At 40.2% G+C, this 16814-nt stretch overlaps 1 protein-coding gene across 1 annotated transcript in view; it reads left to right on the forward strand.

Moving 5' to 3' along the window:
• Positions 1-50: 50 nt before the first annotated feature.
• TAOK3 (TAO kinase 3) overlaps positions 51-16814 on the forward strand; it is a 93426-nt gene continuing 76662 nt past the window's right edge. Inside the window, exon 1 of the mRNA XM_009642843.2 lies at positions 51-164. The gene's annotated coding sequence lies outside the window, so the exon portion shown is untranslated. The remainder of the gene's footprint in view (positions 165-16814) is intronic.

Consider the following 16814-nt stretch of genomic DNA (forward strand, 5'->3'; position numbering starts at 1 on the left):
GGGGCGGGGGGGAGCAGCTTCCCAGCAGCTCCGGGTGGTTTTTGTAGGACTTGTGACACGCAGGTCCCTTGCGTGGCGAGCTGTCCCGACTTTGCTTGCCGTGGTGGAGGAGCTCCGTGGGAAGTCAGAGCGACAGGACAGCAGCGACGGTGCATTACAGTAATGTGTGTGGAGGGGGAAATGCCCGGGTGGGAGAGTGGGCATGAGGAGAGGAGGGAAAGCAGCTGCGTTCCCTTCACCTGCAAGCTAGGGACACCGACACAGCTCAGATAAACAGCGTTTGCCCATCAAGATTTACTCCTCCGATCTGCTTGTGAGCAAGTCATTCGAATGGCATTAGCGTTGGCCTAGTGAAATTCAAGTGAAAAAGGGAGCTTGGTTACTGTCAGCTTTTTTTAAACTGAGTTGGAAGTAATTACGTAGGTCTGGTCGTAGCAGATGTATCTGTCCTTTTAATGACATCAAGAAATGATTTACTGTAGGTGCTGAATGTCATCTAGCAGTACTCATATTTGCGTGGGAAGGAGAAAGGAGGAGGACACTAGGCAAGTACTAAGCCCTTAGAATTTTGTTTTATATAAATATCCTTGTGTCTTTTCCCGCCCCCCCCCCGCAATGTAAGCAGAATTAGTTCCCTAATCCTATAACTATGAGACTTCTAACACTTAGTAGCCCTGGTAGCATCCAGGTTTTTCCTGGTTGCTTACTCAGCCTGGCCAAAATTGAGCAGCTGAGTGCCAGGTTTGCTGTCTGCAACCAAGGTGTTCTCCTCAGGGTTGTGCTCCAGCAGTTGAACGCTGATCTCGTAGGTGTGTGGGGTGCTCGGGCTCAGTGCACAGTCTAGTGGCAGCTGCCATGTTTGTTTAGAAACAGCAAAACGGGTGGTGCTGGTATGGCCTTCCTGCTTGTGCAGAAGCCTCCTAGCAGGAGGACTTGCCTAGGCTGTGGGAGAGCTGTTCTCAGTCCCACTTTCTGTCCAAAAGGATTTCAAATCACGTTGGCCACCTTATGGGATAGTGATCTAAATAAGAGGATGAAAGCAGTTCAGGGTCATGGGTCGATGGGGGATGCTCCTTGCCTCTCCTGCAGAAGCTGTTCCACAGTACACAACGCGATTAAAAGTTAACTGCGTAAGAGCACGGGAGGGGTATGACACGGTTGACCACAGTTTATGATGCTTATGTTTGGGTGAGGATAAGTGGGTTCCAATCCCTTCTCCAAGGTCTGCTTACATATGTTCAACAAATGTTTAGGACGCTACCATGCTTAGAGTGATGTAGCTTACTTTGCTAGTGGTCGTTAGTTTAATGTATCTTGTACTGGATTTATTGGAGTACATGTGTTGGTATTTCTACATTGATGATGGATCATTCATGGGGAGAAATAATGCACCGTGCTTGTTCCTCTCTGTTTATGTCTTTAAAACTGTATTACTTCTGGTAGCTAGCTAATTCTGAGTTCTCAAGGAGTAATGTAACAGTTTAGGGAGTATTTTAAATGTAAATACTTGTTCACAAACTCTCTTTTAACATTGAAATTCATACAAGTATCTGACAACTTAATTCTTCTATGTACTCACAGTGAGGCTGCAAACTGTTCATATCTCTATTAATGTATATTTTTTCAGGTTTTGTCAAATTGAGATTTCTTATTTACCATATAACTTACCATATAACTTCCTCTGGCATCAGACTTCAGGAAAAGCTAGCTTGTTTCCGACTTCCCAACATGAGGGCTTTCAGATTGCAGACTAATTCTTCTTTATATATATTACTTACAGGGATTCTCTGCATGTACTTCCCTTTTGCTTTACCATCTTTAATTATCAGTTCAGAAGGATCCTTGCGAGTCAAAACTTTTAAAGATGAGATACTCCTACTTGTGTGCACTCTAAATATGGGTCTTGTATCAACTGGCTTTTGCCGCTAAATTTATTTTTCATAATGAGTTGCAGGATGGGGTGGTCTTCTAACAGAACTGGGCTCTGTCCCGTCTGACTAATTGGCTGTCTTTCCTCTAAGAGAAAATCCTGTTTGCATGTAGCTAGCCTGGAGTTCGCTGGGCTGACATGGGCTGTTCAGGAAACCCTGTGGCTGGGGAGCAGAGGGGTAGCAGTGCCAGTGAAGTTTGCTGCACAGAGGGTGGGGTCAGCAAGCTTGGACCAGGAACACAGATGAGTTGTTTTCTCCCTTTACGGGTTTTTGTTCCAGGTTGTTCTGCAGCCTTCTGAAATGCAGCAACATTCAGGTTATGGGAAATGGCAGGGGAGGAGGTGTTCATGAAACAGTTTCAATTTTATTTATTTGTTCATTTTACAGGAGAAAAACCTTGGTGTCTAAGGTAAATATTTTTAAATAGAAAACAGACCTTTTGTTTTTAAGACGGAGTTCAGGTTCTTTTAACAGAACATTTCTGTGGTTCAGTCACAGCATTTACAGCAAACAGTTTGAATAAAAGTGTGATTTTAGTATCAAAGATATTCAAGAAGTAGATTTTTATAAAATTAGATTTCAGCACATGCTCAGCTTTTTTAAAAGATGTGCTTTTACGCAACAAGAAGAAAAAATCCAAGTAGTAAACCCAAAAGAGTGTTTTGTTTTATGCTTATTATTGTCAAACTACTTCCTTATTTGAAAGCCATTGATTAAACCAAAATGATTTGATTGCCTTTGGCTTAGTGCTGTGTAATAAACATTACGCAATTGCATTGCGCCTGCTTGTTCATTAGTTCTTTCAAGGGTAGCTCAGTGAGTTTTCCTGCCACTGTCTTGTTATCGCTCTCTGAAATCACTGTGGTAGGTTTGTTTTAATTTATGGAGCAAAACGTATTTTTAGAAAGAATTGAACTGATATATCTAGGTTCCTTAGATGTTTTGGGTAAAAAGAAGGAAATGTCTCTTCCTATTTTTACTTAGGTAGCACACATTCTGACTTTTCATTTTGAGCTGCTGGCTATATTATAGCACACGAAGAGTGATCGAATAGTGGGCACCACTTAAAATCATCATCAGTATTACATGCCAGGAACTGTAATCTGTGTGAACCTCAGTTCCTAATTAATGAGGAGGAAAGTTGAAATAGAAATTAAAGTAAATTGATTGGGTGTGGTCATCCATCTCCTGAGCTACTGAAGGATGTTAGAAATCCCAGTGCCCTCCTAGTTATTAATGATACTGGGGCAGCTTCTGTTCAATCTTTGTAAAATCCCACTTCACAGAATTAAAGAGCAATGCTTCTAACGTGGCATGTTGTCTTTATTCTGTTGAACTACATCACGGGTATTTAATTTTTACTTCGTGTTGAAAATATGAAAATGTTTCAGTAGGTTTTGATCTCAGATTGAGGAAACCTGGAGTAATGCTAGCATTTTGTTTTATTTTTTTTAAAGAAGTTAAGTGAATTCAAAGAAATTGTTGAAATTGGGTTGTCTAGGTGGCTTGGGTAAGCTTGTTCTTATTGAGGATGGCAAAGAATGCATTTGATTGGAGCAGTTTGGAAGTTTTCTTGTTTATATACTCATCCTTGTGTTGTCTTACTGGACTTTCCCTTTGTGTAAGAAATTGTTAGTTTAATTTGTAAGGCCAGGGAAATTTCAAATTTAATATAGGCAGCTTACAAAACAAGTTTGTCTGAGTTGTTAATGAAGTAAGCACTTATGCCCTTGAACAGGTAATAGCTTGATGTTGATGTAATTACTATTTTTTCCCCACCCTGAATATTAGGTCAAAATGGACTCTGGTTTGTTTCGAATTTAATGAAACCAATAGTTATGTGGGAACACGCAGTTGCATGCCTTCCTACTTAGCTACAAAAGACTTTCAAATAAGGACATTATCACAGTTTGTTCGGCGTATTAATTTCAGTCTGTCTTTGTGAATATTAGTATAACTAGGGATGGTTGGACCATGAGAGTTGATTGGGCAAAGCTAGAGAACATAGCTCATTCAGGTGAACTCATCTTCATCAGGTTGCCTTTCAAGTTTTGGACTAGTGAATTCCCCTCCCATTTGCACCCCCTCCTGCTGTCACTCTGTTAATTATGATAGTGGGTTACCGGAGAGACCAAGTAATTCCTCAGAAGAAGGGCAAATGATGACCTTGGTGTGCCATGTTTTCAGGCCTTCATGACTTTGCTTTGGTATGAGCAGCTTTTATGCTGCAGGTTTTACTGTCTTTGGAAAAGGAAGGAAAGCTGTTTGTACTTAATCGAAGAAATTGTCACTTTGAGTGGAGATGTTAACCCCAAACTCCTGGATAAACTCCCATCTAGGAAACTATACATTGCCTACTGAATTTCCCTGCAGCCTAAAATGCATACATGGCCTTGTTTGGGCTTTGTTTTGATTTTTCACTTTTCTCTCAAACTACTCTCCAGAAATACTGTGATGTAGGACGTGGCAGATGCCATCTTCCAGAGTAACTGCTTTTCAGCGCTGTGAGGAATGAATCTTGTATGTAGTGTATGTATTTTCACATGCGTTAAGCAGTTTAGGATGAAAGGTATTATGACTACCAGATACTATCATGATTTTATGAGAAGGATGTCTTTATTAGATTGGAATTGATGAATGTGTGCCAAATTTTCTATATAGTGAGTCTGCTTCTGGAGAGATGCAAATAGTGGGCTTGCTTCCTACATTAAAACTCTTTTTTTTTTTCCTTAATTTTAAATAAGTGATCTGTGATTCTGTTGCACGGAATCTGGCGTAAAATTGAGCAGATTTATTTAGGGTTGCCCTTGAACGTTGTGAGGGTTTAAGCCAGATTTACAGGAATATAGTCACTGATGATTCATGTTGAGATGATGTTTTTCTTCCTTGTAATGGAACATATGGGACTACGTAGCATATGGTGCTGCTGAAAATTATTCAATGCAGAGCACTGATTTGTTACACAGCAAAAAGTTTGGATTTTTAGTCTAAAGCTGAGCAGAAAGCTTTGTAAACAGCTCTGGCTGCTGGTTTGTATTGGATATGCTACTGTGATGTAGTGGTACATTTTCAAAGAATTCCTTTAAATGAAGACTGCATTCTTCCAAAAGTTGTGTATGTGCCCATTGCACTGGAGTGAAAATATAAACTCACTGGATGTGTCGTTAAGGGAGATGGAATTGTTGGGGTTTTTTGCAGACTGCCTGGAACAGCTGTGAACGTATTGCCTCAGCAGCTCTGCCTTGACAGTCCCCCTTAGCCTTTTAGCCATCCAGAGGGATGTTTATTTTCTTACGGTTCAGTCTCTGTGGGATGACAACTTAAAAACTGAAATCCCTTCTGTCTTATATGGGAAACAGAAGTATTAAGGATATATAAATATATAGTTTTCTTGTTTTCTTCCAGTCTTAGTAGCCCAAACATCTTCTTTCTGTGGTTGGTTTGGGGTTTTTTTGTCTTTACATGATTTCTGGAGGGGTGTTTTGGTGAGGCAGGTGGAGGAAGAAAATGCACACCTTCCAGTGCACAAGGGAAAGTGTACTAAAGTGCAGTGCAGTTACAGAGAACATAAATTCCAGCCATGTATTTCCTTGTGCTCTCCTGTGTTTCTTAACTATTCATCTTTTAGATGATTATAATTGCTCCAGAGCAGGCATCGCTTCTGCTGTGGTTTTGTAGGTCTTACTACAGCGTAACTAAAGCTCACAGGTGCTGTAGTAATACAGACAGTAAGTAGTTGGCCAAAAGAGTACATTGATTAAGCTTTTTAAAAAATGATTTAAGCAATAAGCAGGGACCTTCATTTAAACCATAGAATGGTGTTCGTGTTTGTCTTTTTTCCTAATGTAAAACTTGACTCTTAATTTGTTTGTAAACGTTAAGGTAGTGGTTAAAATAGACTTTATGCCAAATTTGATACTGTTCTTATTAGGCCAAAGATACATAATATCTGTAAGAAAAAATATGTATGTTCTCTCAAGTTTGTAGTTTTTTTGCATAAAAATTAGATCAGTCTTCTTATTCTTGCTTGGTTTATGGCAATCTGCCTTTCAGGTTAGGGTTTCTTGTGCATTTCTTTCTGCTTATTTTGACTGGTTCAGGTAAAGTTTAAGTATGCTGTATCCTTAAGGAAGAAAAAAATATTTGACATCATTAAAAACTGATGTTATTTAATAAAAGGAAGTAGTATCTATCGTTGAGGGAATTAACTAATGACCTCTTGTTACCATCGCCTTCAGGATCTTAGATCCTCCCTTCGCTTGCCTCATTCTTAGTCATAGATTGGAAAAGGAAAACAGGCTTTCCCCCCCTCCCAACTCTTCAGCAGTTTCTCAACTTCAGATGAACTGGTCATTGACCATGTGCATAAACCGAAGTCAAGAAAATACTCCCTTTCCACTTGCAGAAGGTACGCCTGTTATTAAAACTTACATGGCATGTCAATTAACTCTAGTTCCCAGTTTTAACCTGTATGTATTTTTTAAAAAGTATTTGCCTCAAATGAATTTTAATTTATAACATTTTTAATCTTAACATTGGTTGTGGTTTCAGTTTCAACTCTAAGCTTCTTTCAAAAGAGGGGAAAAACTGTCCTTATCTGGAAAGTATGTGAGTGGCAGAGCAGATAAGATAATTGAGACCTAAATGTGAGCCGGCATGGAAACAGTCTCTGTTAAGAGTCAGGTCTCATCCGCTTTGCCACAGTCAGGTGGTGCCTTAGTGCATACTAATGCAATGAGTTTTGTCATCCTGTGGAGAATGCAGTGAATTCTGACTCTGTGGCAGCTTTTGCATTAAGAGCCTTTAGCTGAAGTGTTTTCACAGCCGGGAGTCTTATGTTCGTTTGGGAAGCAAACAGCCAAAAATAGGGAGGGTTTTATGGCCCTCCTGCCTGTAACCACATCTTGCTCCTAAAGTGAGGAATAGAAATAAAAAATGTTCCAAATTGTTGTTCCACTCCGGCAGTTGTTTCTCAAAATTGCTTGTGTACGTTTCTGTGTGGTGTCTTTTCTCTGCGGAGGATCCCCACAGAAGATAACAAGCTTTCCATTTTCAGTTCTTTCCGTAGTGGAAAAGCTCCTGTTACAGTTTTAAAGGTTGTCTTCAGCACTTGATGGCCCAGTTGGGCAGGAGGTAATAAGGCAGGTATCTAAAAGCAGAATAAATGAGTAACTACTGGAATTAGTTTTCTACTACACAAAGTCTTATTTTTTACTTCGTTTACTTAACTCTGCTTTTGCAATTGTCAACTTTGTATTTTAATTTATTTTTATTTATTTATATTTTTGAGCAGTCTTACTGTTGCTTGATATGCTGAGCCCAGGCCAGCCAGAGGTGGTCAAATGAGATCGCAGTCTGATCTGTTACGCAGTTTGTGTTGGATCCAGGCTCTGGAGACATCCAGAGAGGCAGGGGGACAAGGACCCTGGTCTGCTGCCCTGCAAGCTGGTGACTGGAGCCCCAGGCTATCAGTGCAGCTCTGCTGGTGTTTAAGGTCAACTCCTTGCAAATATTTTAGGAAGGCTTATATTCAAATGCTATTTATACGACCAGACTAATTTCTTTCTTCATAATGATGGCCTTTTGGCTGATGACAGGGCTGGAATCTGGAAGATCTGGATTCTGTATGGCACTAGTCAGCTGCGTATCCACAGGGAAGTCGTTTGCTAGCTTTCTGCCTCAGTTTTTTATCTGTATTTAAATGGAAAAAAAAAAAAAGGTTGACTAATACGTGCCTCACAAAGCTATGAGAGCACAGTTAGTAGCCTCATGCTGTGAGATCTTTGGAAAACGCCATAGGAATGTTCAAGGGGCTTATTATGGTTAAGGCCCTCGCAAGGAGAGAACTGGTTAAGTCTGGGTTATTGTTAGACCATTCATTAAGGAGTCTTGGTAGCTGATAGTAGCTGTTCCTGGCTTCACCTTCAATTACCCTGGGTAGATACAGACTGCTGCAGTACTGGTGCGCTGCAGTGGTCTGGAGTAGAACTAAAGCATATGCGTTCGTGTTTGAGTCTGCCTTGAGCGCTTCATTTCTATTTCACGGCTGGTTTTGCATGCAGGTCATGCTGTAGCCTAAGTGAATTTTGGTAGTTTAACATCATGATGATTACTTATTCTGCCACTAGTGAGCCCTTGGTGCCTTCTTGCCAAAAAAAAAAAGCTATATATTCAGCTGAATTTTTCCTGTGTATCTGCCTAACTTTTAATCTGCCGTGTTTTTACTTTGTAAATTGAACAAAACATTAAAAAAAAAATTAGGCAACAGACATTTTAGTGCATAGTATTAAAAAGTGTAAACCAAATATTAAAAAGCTCTTAAGATTTGGCCATCTTCAAGCTTAGGTTGTCTTCTGACAACCTGTGAAACTTTTGTGTGAATAGTCATGGTGTAGTTTTTAAAAATTCATCTGATAGTATGTTTCTAAAATATCTGTCAAAATTTTATCACTTCTGGCCAGCATTATAATAAGCAACTATGCAAGAAAAGCAGAAAACCCATTTTAGGAAAGGCTAGATATCAGTTTTTTTCCAAAACCAAATAATCTTGTCAGTCACTAGCAATGGAATCTTATTAAACTTGAATAACTTTCTTAAAATTCAGCAGTGCCACACTCATGTACTTGAAAGTCAAGATACAGCTTTGACAACTGCGGTTTAAATCCAGACATTTTTATTTGTCTTTGGGTTTTCATCTCTTCATGATTATGTATGTAAGCTGTTTTCTGTGTCTTGACAGATTTGAAATGTATTGACTGAAAGAAAAATGCAAACTCAGATTCCTCAGAAACACAGGGCTTGAGGAGGTAGGGAGCAGGGGTTTGGGAACATGGAATTGATTGATTGTGAATTTGAAATAATGAGCCTGTCAATTAACATGAATTTTAAGCTGATGTTGCTGCTGAATTAAAACCAGCTCTTGCTCTAACCTCTCCTTACTCCCACTGAGTTCTGTTGGCACAAACCCTTGTGCTACCAGACTGTGATACAGGTTAGGAAACTGATCCAGCTGCAAAATAACCATGTGTAGCAAAGCCAGTGGTCTGGGGGTGGGAACAGGCAGGTGGGGATGGGGCTGGAAGGTAGAAACTTCCCCCTAGGGAAGTAGGGGCAGTACTGCAAAATTATACCGTGAGTTATCTTTCTTTAAAAAAAAAAAAATAAGAAAAAAAAAAATGCACCAAACAAAAAAAACCCCATATCACTGTTGAGTTTAAGCTAATGAGTAAATTAGCAAGTTTCACTTTCTGTTCCTTGTGCAGTAGCTGGGTCTAGCAGCATTTGTGTTGTCTTGGGCGGCAAACTGCAGGGGAAGACTTGAATCAGAATTAACATGCCCTCCTTTCACTGTATTTTACCTTGTTTTCTGAAGCACTTTTTTAGGAAACACAAGTTGGGTGCTTTGTATTACTTGCACCTGCTGGGTTTTTTTAATGGTTTTGTGTTCAGGTATGTCATCTAAACAAGGAATGGCTTTTTTGGAAGGTGACATGTTTTACTGTATATTAGTTGCTCAGTGTTTTATAGCCTACATAAAAAAATATCCATGCCTTAAGAAGTGGGGGAAAACCCCAAGCAGAATGCTTGTCTCCTAGGCACTGAGAATACTGACTCGAAGATGATGGCACGTAAGCAAACAGGTATTGCCAAACACAAAGTTGTATTTCATATTTCAGGTATACAATGGGTTTTTTTAAAACAGTCAGATCATGGCGCCATGTGACAGGAATCCTGTGAAGGTAAAAAATTATTCCTTAATATTCAGTCCATTTTGTTCCTGAAGTGTGAGAATTACTTGCGGTATATAACCAAGAACCTAAAATTAGAAAAGGAAGCACCAATGCATATCAATTTTCTTCAAATAGGCTGTTTCATTAATACAAATGAGGATTGCTTGTTTGTTTGCTTTTTTCTTTAGGAAGATCTTTAGTTTAGGTAAGCAATACAGCACAACAGAAATATTCCTGAGCATTGCTAAACTCTCCTGGTTTCCAAAGCCATTCAGAGAATTTGTGGTGAACGTGTAAAGAATAAAACATCTCTGTTAAAGAACATTTGGCTTCTGGTGGCAGGGCCTCCCCATCCAAGGAGCGATTGCAGCTGTTGTCAGTGAAGTTGTGGGTAAGAGTCTCAAGGGTGTAGAGAGAGGAAGTCAAAGAACTTTCGTATTTATGATCTCTGTCTTCCCGGTTGCCTTAAACAAAAAGGACAGCTTAATTTGTGTCACCGTTCATAAATTAAGAACTCTTGCAAAGCTCAGCTGAACACTGAGTGTCTGGATGAAACTCCCTCTGTATCCTGTGCTTTTGTATTCCTGCAGGTTGAAAGCTGTGTAGGAGATGGTAAGATTTGTGTACGTGAAGAGTTACCGCTCTCATCTTGGGTGCCTGGCAGAAGGAACTTCCTAGTGCTGACTGCTAAGGTCGCAGAACCACAACTGTTTGCTACTACTATTAGTAGAAGGGGGATGTAGGGCGGAATCTACCTCCCGCCCAGCTCAGGATTGATTTAAGAAAACTGTTGCAAAGCTGAGACTGGCTTGATGAAAGGGATGGCTGTCCTTCCAGTCACCAGGGGTCTGTCCTGCTTGGGGCAAGCGACCAGGAGGCGTTGTGGTGGTTGTTTTGTTTTGTTTTTTTTAAAAAACAGGGTATTTAAAAACCAGGCTTTTGCACTTCGGTGGTTAACTGGTGGCCAGGGAGCTGCGCTTCTATGCAATAGGGAAGATTTTGGTTATTGTCTGGGTATGTGGCACGCCCTGTCCAGGCTGCTGTGCCCAACAGGTAGTGTTCCCTCTGGAGGTGGGTTAATATGAGCTGTATGACCTGGAGCCATCTCCTGGTCTAAGTGTGTTTTTAATTGTTCTTTTTAGTGTCAGCATAGGTACCAGTAGAGCACAAAAATTTATTCTGTCTTCTCAGAGGAAAACTGTATGCAGTGTACAGGGTTTTTCTGTTCATGAATTTGTGTGCTGCCTCTTTGTTAGAGCAAGCAGGTCAGGGAATTCGGCATGGCGTTTTTACTGGAAGCTTGCAAAGATTTTGCAGGGTCTTTGCTGCTTTTGTATATTACTGTGATGTCTAGGACCAGCTTTTGAGTGGGACATCTGCACAACTGAGTTTTACATTATCCTAGGTTTCCTTTGTTTTTTCTCCCTCACCCACTATTACTATCCTACCTTACATTTCATCTACAAAAAGTGAAGATCAAATACACAGTTTGATCTCTGTATTGACACAGCAGCAGGACAGATGAATGTTCTTATGTTCTACAGTGAGATTTAAAAAAAAACTTTTCTTATTGAGACATCTGGGTGGAGGGAGCAAACCTCAGAAATGAAAATTGCTTTCTTATTTTATGACCAGTCAAAATATTTTGGAATTAAAAGCAAAACTGAAGTTGAATAAATTGATTTTTTTTTTTTTTTTAACCACTTGTACTAAGAGCTTATTTTATGTAATTACTGGGGCGTGACTTTAAATTCTGGGCAGGACTTTGTGGCTTGTTAGCATCAAGTTCAGCTTCTGATGTTGCAATGAAGAAGGAAGTGAGCGTGTGTGTGCTTGGGGAGGGGGAGAACAAAGCACTTCTGCCTAGCCACATAAGGTGGGAATTGCAGCTGGCCGGTTATTTTTAGCTTCTAACTATCTCATTGTGAATGTGAATCTCTTTCTTTTTTTTTTTTTTGTTAATCAGAATGTTTGGTAAATGAAGCTGTCAGTTAATGTTTTGAAGAACTTTTTTCATGACAAAATGCACTAAACATAGGTGACTTCTTCACCCCAATTTTACTCATTAAGCCTTTAAGTCTTTTTAAACCTCCACAGCTGTGGGACTGGGTGTGATGCATTTTGCAAGTATCTCTATTTGCTGTTGATTTTTGCAACTGTGCATCCATAGCTAAGAACATAAGCATAGTAGGGATTGCAAGGAAAGGTGAGACCTTAGAGATCAGCCTCTGTAGCTGGAGAAACATAGAAGCTTCGTTAGAGGAAAAAAGAATAAAGGACTTTATTTTGCTCCTTCCTTGCAAAAATGTGCAACAGTGTGGTCATAAGGACTTTTTCATGGGTAGGAGGGAGAGGCAAAAGATACCATCAGTTTCCATCAGTGTGTTTTCCAGTCATTTGCTGTGGCAGTGATTCATTTTTGTTGGGTTGTTCATCCTGGCCTGAAAAGAGACATATAGAATGTTTCCATTTTAAGCTCTTCAGCATAATGGCTGAATAAACTTACCCTTCCATGTTGATTTTTCCCACAGCGGGTGAGCTTTTCTTCCTGGGGATCAGTCTGGTTTGCTGCACTGGCCTAAAATATGCACCCTCTGAAAGCTCTTGGTGTGCTATCAGAACACCGATGGAAGAAAATGTTCTAACCATTTTTCTTCAGGGTTGCTGGTCTTAAAAATGCACTGTTAAAAAGAACAAGTTTTCTAAACACATACAGCAATGTTTTCCTGGCTCCCTGCCTCTTCACCCCCATATTAGATGCCATTAAAGGCTTCCAAAACTCTGCAATCCCCAAGTCAAGCGCATAGCCATGTGCATTTGCTGCAGCATTAGTAGTGTTTATTCCAGGCTTTCTGAAGGAAAATTAAGGAGGTCTTTTGCAGGTGGAAGCTCTCTGCCTGTCACACTATGAACCACACAAGCAGCAGCAGCGCACGTGTGCTTTTTCTGCACCAGGTAGGATCCTTCAACCTCTAATGACAAGAGAGCGCGGGGATCCTGAGCTGTCTCCTGGTCGTTGGTCAGGCTGCCAGCTGCACAAATTACCTTGCTGCCCTTTGCCAGGAATAGCTGTGAAACCATCAGCTCATTTCAGAAGGGCTAGTAAACAGTGTTTGGAGTTTAAGTGCTGTCCATATCTGCTGACCTGTCACAACAGCTCTTAAAACCAGTGATGATCAGAAGAGACGAAAAGCCTATTGTGTGCAGGGGAAGGTACCCTGTATAGTCTTGGGATTGAAAGAGCAGAGGTAGATACCTTTACTAAACAGTGTGGCACTGACATGATAGTGAAATGCTGCCACACTGGGGTACCAGTGCATATAGTTTCTGTTGTCATTTACTCTTAAACAATGCGTTTTGAAATTATTTTTATACTGGTTTAAACTGTCACATGCTGACTCACTTTGACCGTGAAAGTCTGAAGACTGCTAATCTAGAGCAAAGTTTTCTGTCAGCAGAGCAGGTGTATCCTAGACACCATTTTTTCCTCTTTTGCCAAAACATCCCTTTTCATGTTCATCTGGAAGGATCTGCTGTTCTCACTGTCTTTTTCTTTCCCCAAAGATGAGTTCATTTGCTGAGCTTGTGTTAGGCTCTGTCTACCTTTGCAAATATGTTTGCGGTGGCTCTTTCACATTTTCTACTTAAGAAGCTGCATTGAAATCTACAGCGTCTGATGATAAGTAAGAAAGACTTGATGGTGAATGCTTTCAATTACTGGTTGCATAAACCAAGTCTGGAATGAAATATAGGGCGAAGAGGCAATTCCAGTGCCACAGAGGCAGAAGTATATGTGACGGTAGCTAAACTCCTTGTAGCTTTGCCATAATCTTTATATAGTAATCTGGGCATATTCCACTGTTTTGAGAAGCAGCTTTAAAATGTTATCCTCCCTCCTGAATTACCTGCCAAAAGATGCATTTACTGAATTGAATCAAGAAAACTCTGGTGGTTCAAATGGAAATCTTGAACCTATTTAAGGGTACCAAATCTATCTGCTGAAGTGTGTAACTTAGAGCAGGTAGTTAGGAAGCTCTGCTGTTTGTGTTGAGACTGACTTAAACCCCAACCCCCAAAACTTCCAAGGACAAATGCATACCAGAAAACAAACAAAAATTTGCTGTAGAATGTGTTTGAATAGCTTCTGAGCATTGGAACATTTGCTGACCTGTAATTAATTTTAATGATGATACGTTTTGATTGACTGTCCAAAATGCACTTTGGATGAATTCAAATGCGCCTCTCTCTTTGTGCCGGTCATCTTGTTCCTCGTACTTAAAGTGCTTGTGCTTTGTCTGTCCCTGTTTTGGAAGATAGTACAGCCTTTTGAAGGACGTTTTGGTTTCTGCGTAGCCTTTAAAATCTACCAGGTTTGTTTAGCATTTGTCTTGGGGTTGCCCTTTGAGATTTACAGGGCATTTTGTGTTTGTTTTGACTGTTAATTTATCTCACTTTCTCAGAAGTTTGGTCTCTTCTGGCAGTGGGTGATAGGATGGGAGGATTGAGATGCTCTTGGACCCTGTGTTTGGAATGCTGCACTCCAGGGTGCACACATGGATTCTTTTTCCCTTAGACTTGGGTTGAATGTATGATTGAAAGAGCTGTAAAATTAACGTGATGATGAAAATTAAATAAATGGTTGAATGTCTTAATCATTCAGATGTGAAATGGCCTTGGCTGCTTGTACTTCCCTTAGTTCTCCTAGGGTATTGGCCCATCTTTGGTGACAAAATACCCTAATAGTTCTGCTCTTGCGTCGTGGTGGGGCTTCCTCCACTCAGCTCATGTATTAATTTTTAAGCTTGGTACTGACATTTCAGTTACAGGTTTGGAAACTATTTTACACTCTGCGGAGGTAAATGTCACTGGTCATATTTACAGTATAGCGGTTAGTTAATAAATACACAAATGACAAGCTGTGAGACGATTGCCTGCTGTGTTATTCTTAAGATGCCATGGAAATGGTTCTGTCTTCCCGAGTAACACTCATACAGCAATAATGTACATGAAATCATTTTAAAAACACTATTTTAAAATGCCAATGCTCATATTCAGGTGTTGACCGGAGATATGAATGATATAATGCCAAGAGTTGCTGGTCTTTAAATTGAAGATCTTATGCAGATATGCTTCAGCGAGTTTTCTAAGAAGCATTTTGAAGCTGTACATGTTTTGCGTGTGTATAGTAGGGCAGCTGAATCATATTCGGTGGAAAAGGCCAGTTAAAATCTACTTATTGATCCAATACCAGGGCAGGTAAAATTTTTGGATCCTCCCTTCATCCAGACTAGGTGAATGTAGAGCTGCAATATAAGATTTCCTGATGCCTGTAAGTAGTTTAGCCTAGACTTACGGGTGCGCAATGCCATACTGAAAAGAGTATAATGCTGAGCTCTTTCTGCATCCCATAAGGGCACCTCGGGGATGCTCTGCTTTGTGAGCACTGTCAGCTGAAAACTAAACTGGGACAGCCAGGTCACTGCATGAATCCTGCAGATGTTCTCCAGGTGGAACTTCTGGCAATGACTGACATCATGTGCCCAGCAGTCCTTACTGTTTGGAGATACTGGCGCATCTTAAACCTTCTAGGTTCTGGAAAATCAGTTCATATGATTCTTGCGAGAGGGGACAGCAGTGGTGCTGTACTTTTCTCCATCAGTTAAGCTACTTAGAAGCCACAGATTTGTCCTTTGTAGAGAGGGAAATAAGGCAGAGTGGTGCAAGCACACTTGATATAATAAGTGTAGTTGTGCTTATACACACTTCTTGCACTAATACAAACTCCTATGCATACAGGTGACGCTTTACTAGAAAGATAAAACACAACAAATGTGTGATGGCTGTTTTGCTGAGCAGGTTTCCTGTAACAGCTACCTGTGAGCTTTTCTTCAGACTCCCAGAGATCTCTTTAACAAATCTGGGGGTTTGGGGGTTTTTTGTTGTTTGGTTTTTTTTCTTTTGTTTTTCTGTTTTTCAATAGTGCTTCCTGTAGCATAACTTCAAATATGCTAGGGCAGGTATTTGCCATTGTATGTGTAGGCCTCCCCATCTAATGCACTTTCCTGTTGCTTCAGGGAATTTGGATTTGGGTTTTTGGAAAGCAGGGAGGACCTGGGATTTGAATGGATTTACATGTGTAGGAGTTTTGGTTGTAATAATTAGATTTGGTATCTTCATCTCGTCTATGTAGCACTGATTGCAGCTAGAAACAAGATACTGGATATATTGTTGGATGATTGTGTTGGCATCTTTTGATTCTGCTTTGGGATTGAATGAATGTTGCTTTGCAATTAAAGGCCACGTGACATCTGAACAGAGAAGAAATGCTGATATAATTGAAACTCTCCTTCAGAACTAAAACCATCTATAGATTGCTACAGTGCCGGTATGTGCCTTAGTTTGTTGCTGCCAACTTTAGTGACCTGGTACTTTGACACAAACCCTTAAATTATGGTAAATATTTGCAGAGAATTCCATCTACTTTACATTGGGTGATACCTGAAAATCCCCTGATCAGCGATCTTTTAAAGAAAATTCAATGGCTGGAAAAAAAAAACAAACCATCATCTTAGGCTATGTCTGATGCTGGTGAGGGGGTTCTGTGAATGCTAGGGAGAACTGTGTGTGTGATAGCTGGCTTTGTCCTCTGATACAGAAGACTTGCTTATACCACTGATTTCAGAATAAGCAGCTTTTATAATGGAGTGAAAGTTTCCAGTTGCTTCTTTGAACTTGCTTTTACACTTCTTGTTACAATGCTGCTGTGGTAATTAAGCACTTTGTCAACAGCCAAGTGCTAAGTATCAGTACTTACCTTTGTCCTTTTTGACGTACGACTGCTAATTTATTACAATAGCATTAAAACCCATTCAAATGTTGTGCCACATCTAGCTAAGCTTTGTAGAAATGGATTTTTAAGTTCATGCTCAGAGAAACTCATATTCAGTACAAATATTGCCTGGTCCAGGGCTGTACAGGGAGCCTGTATGGATCTGGGAATTAATTCTCAGTGATACCAGACCCCCTTTTAGGGACTGTTATTGGGATAGCAAATAGGTTTTTGTATTCAAATATAAGGGCTTGTAACTCTTTTTGCAGTCACTTTTGTGGTGAAAAATAGTGAATCTTATTCTGTGTCAGTGGTCTTCTGTAA

Source organism: Egretta garzetta, unplaced genomic scaffold (assembly GCF_000687185.1).
Source record: "Egretta garzetta isolate BGI_Z169 unplaced genomic scaffold, ASM68718v1 scaffold7, whole genome shotgun sequence".
NCBI classification, from domain to species: Eukaryota; Metazoa; Chordata; class Aves; order Pelecaniformes; family Ardeidae; genus Egretta; species Egretta garzetta.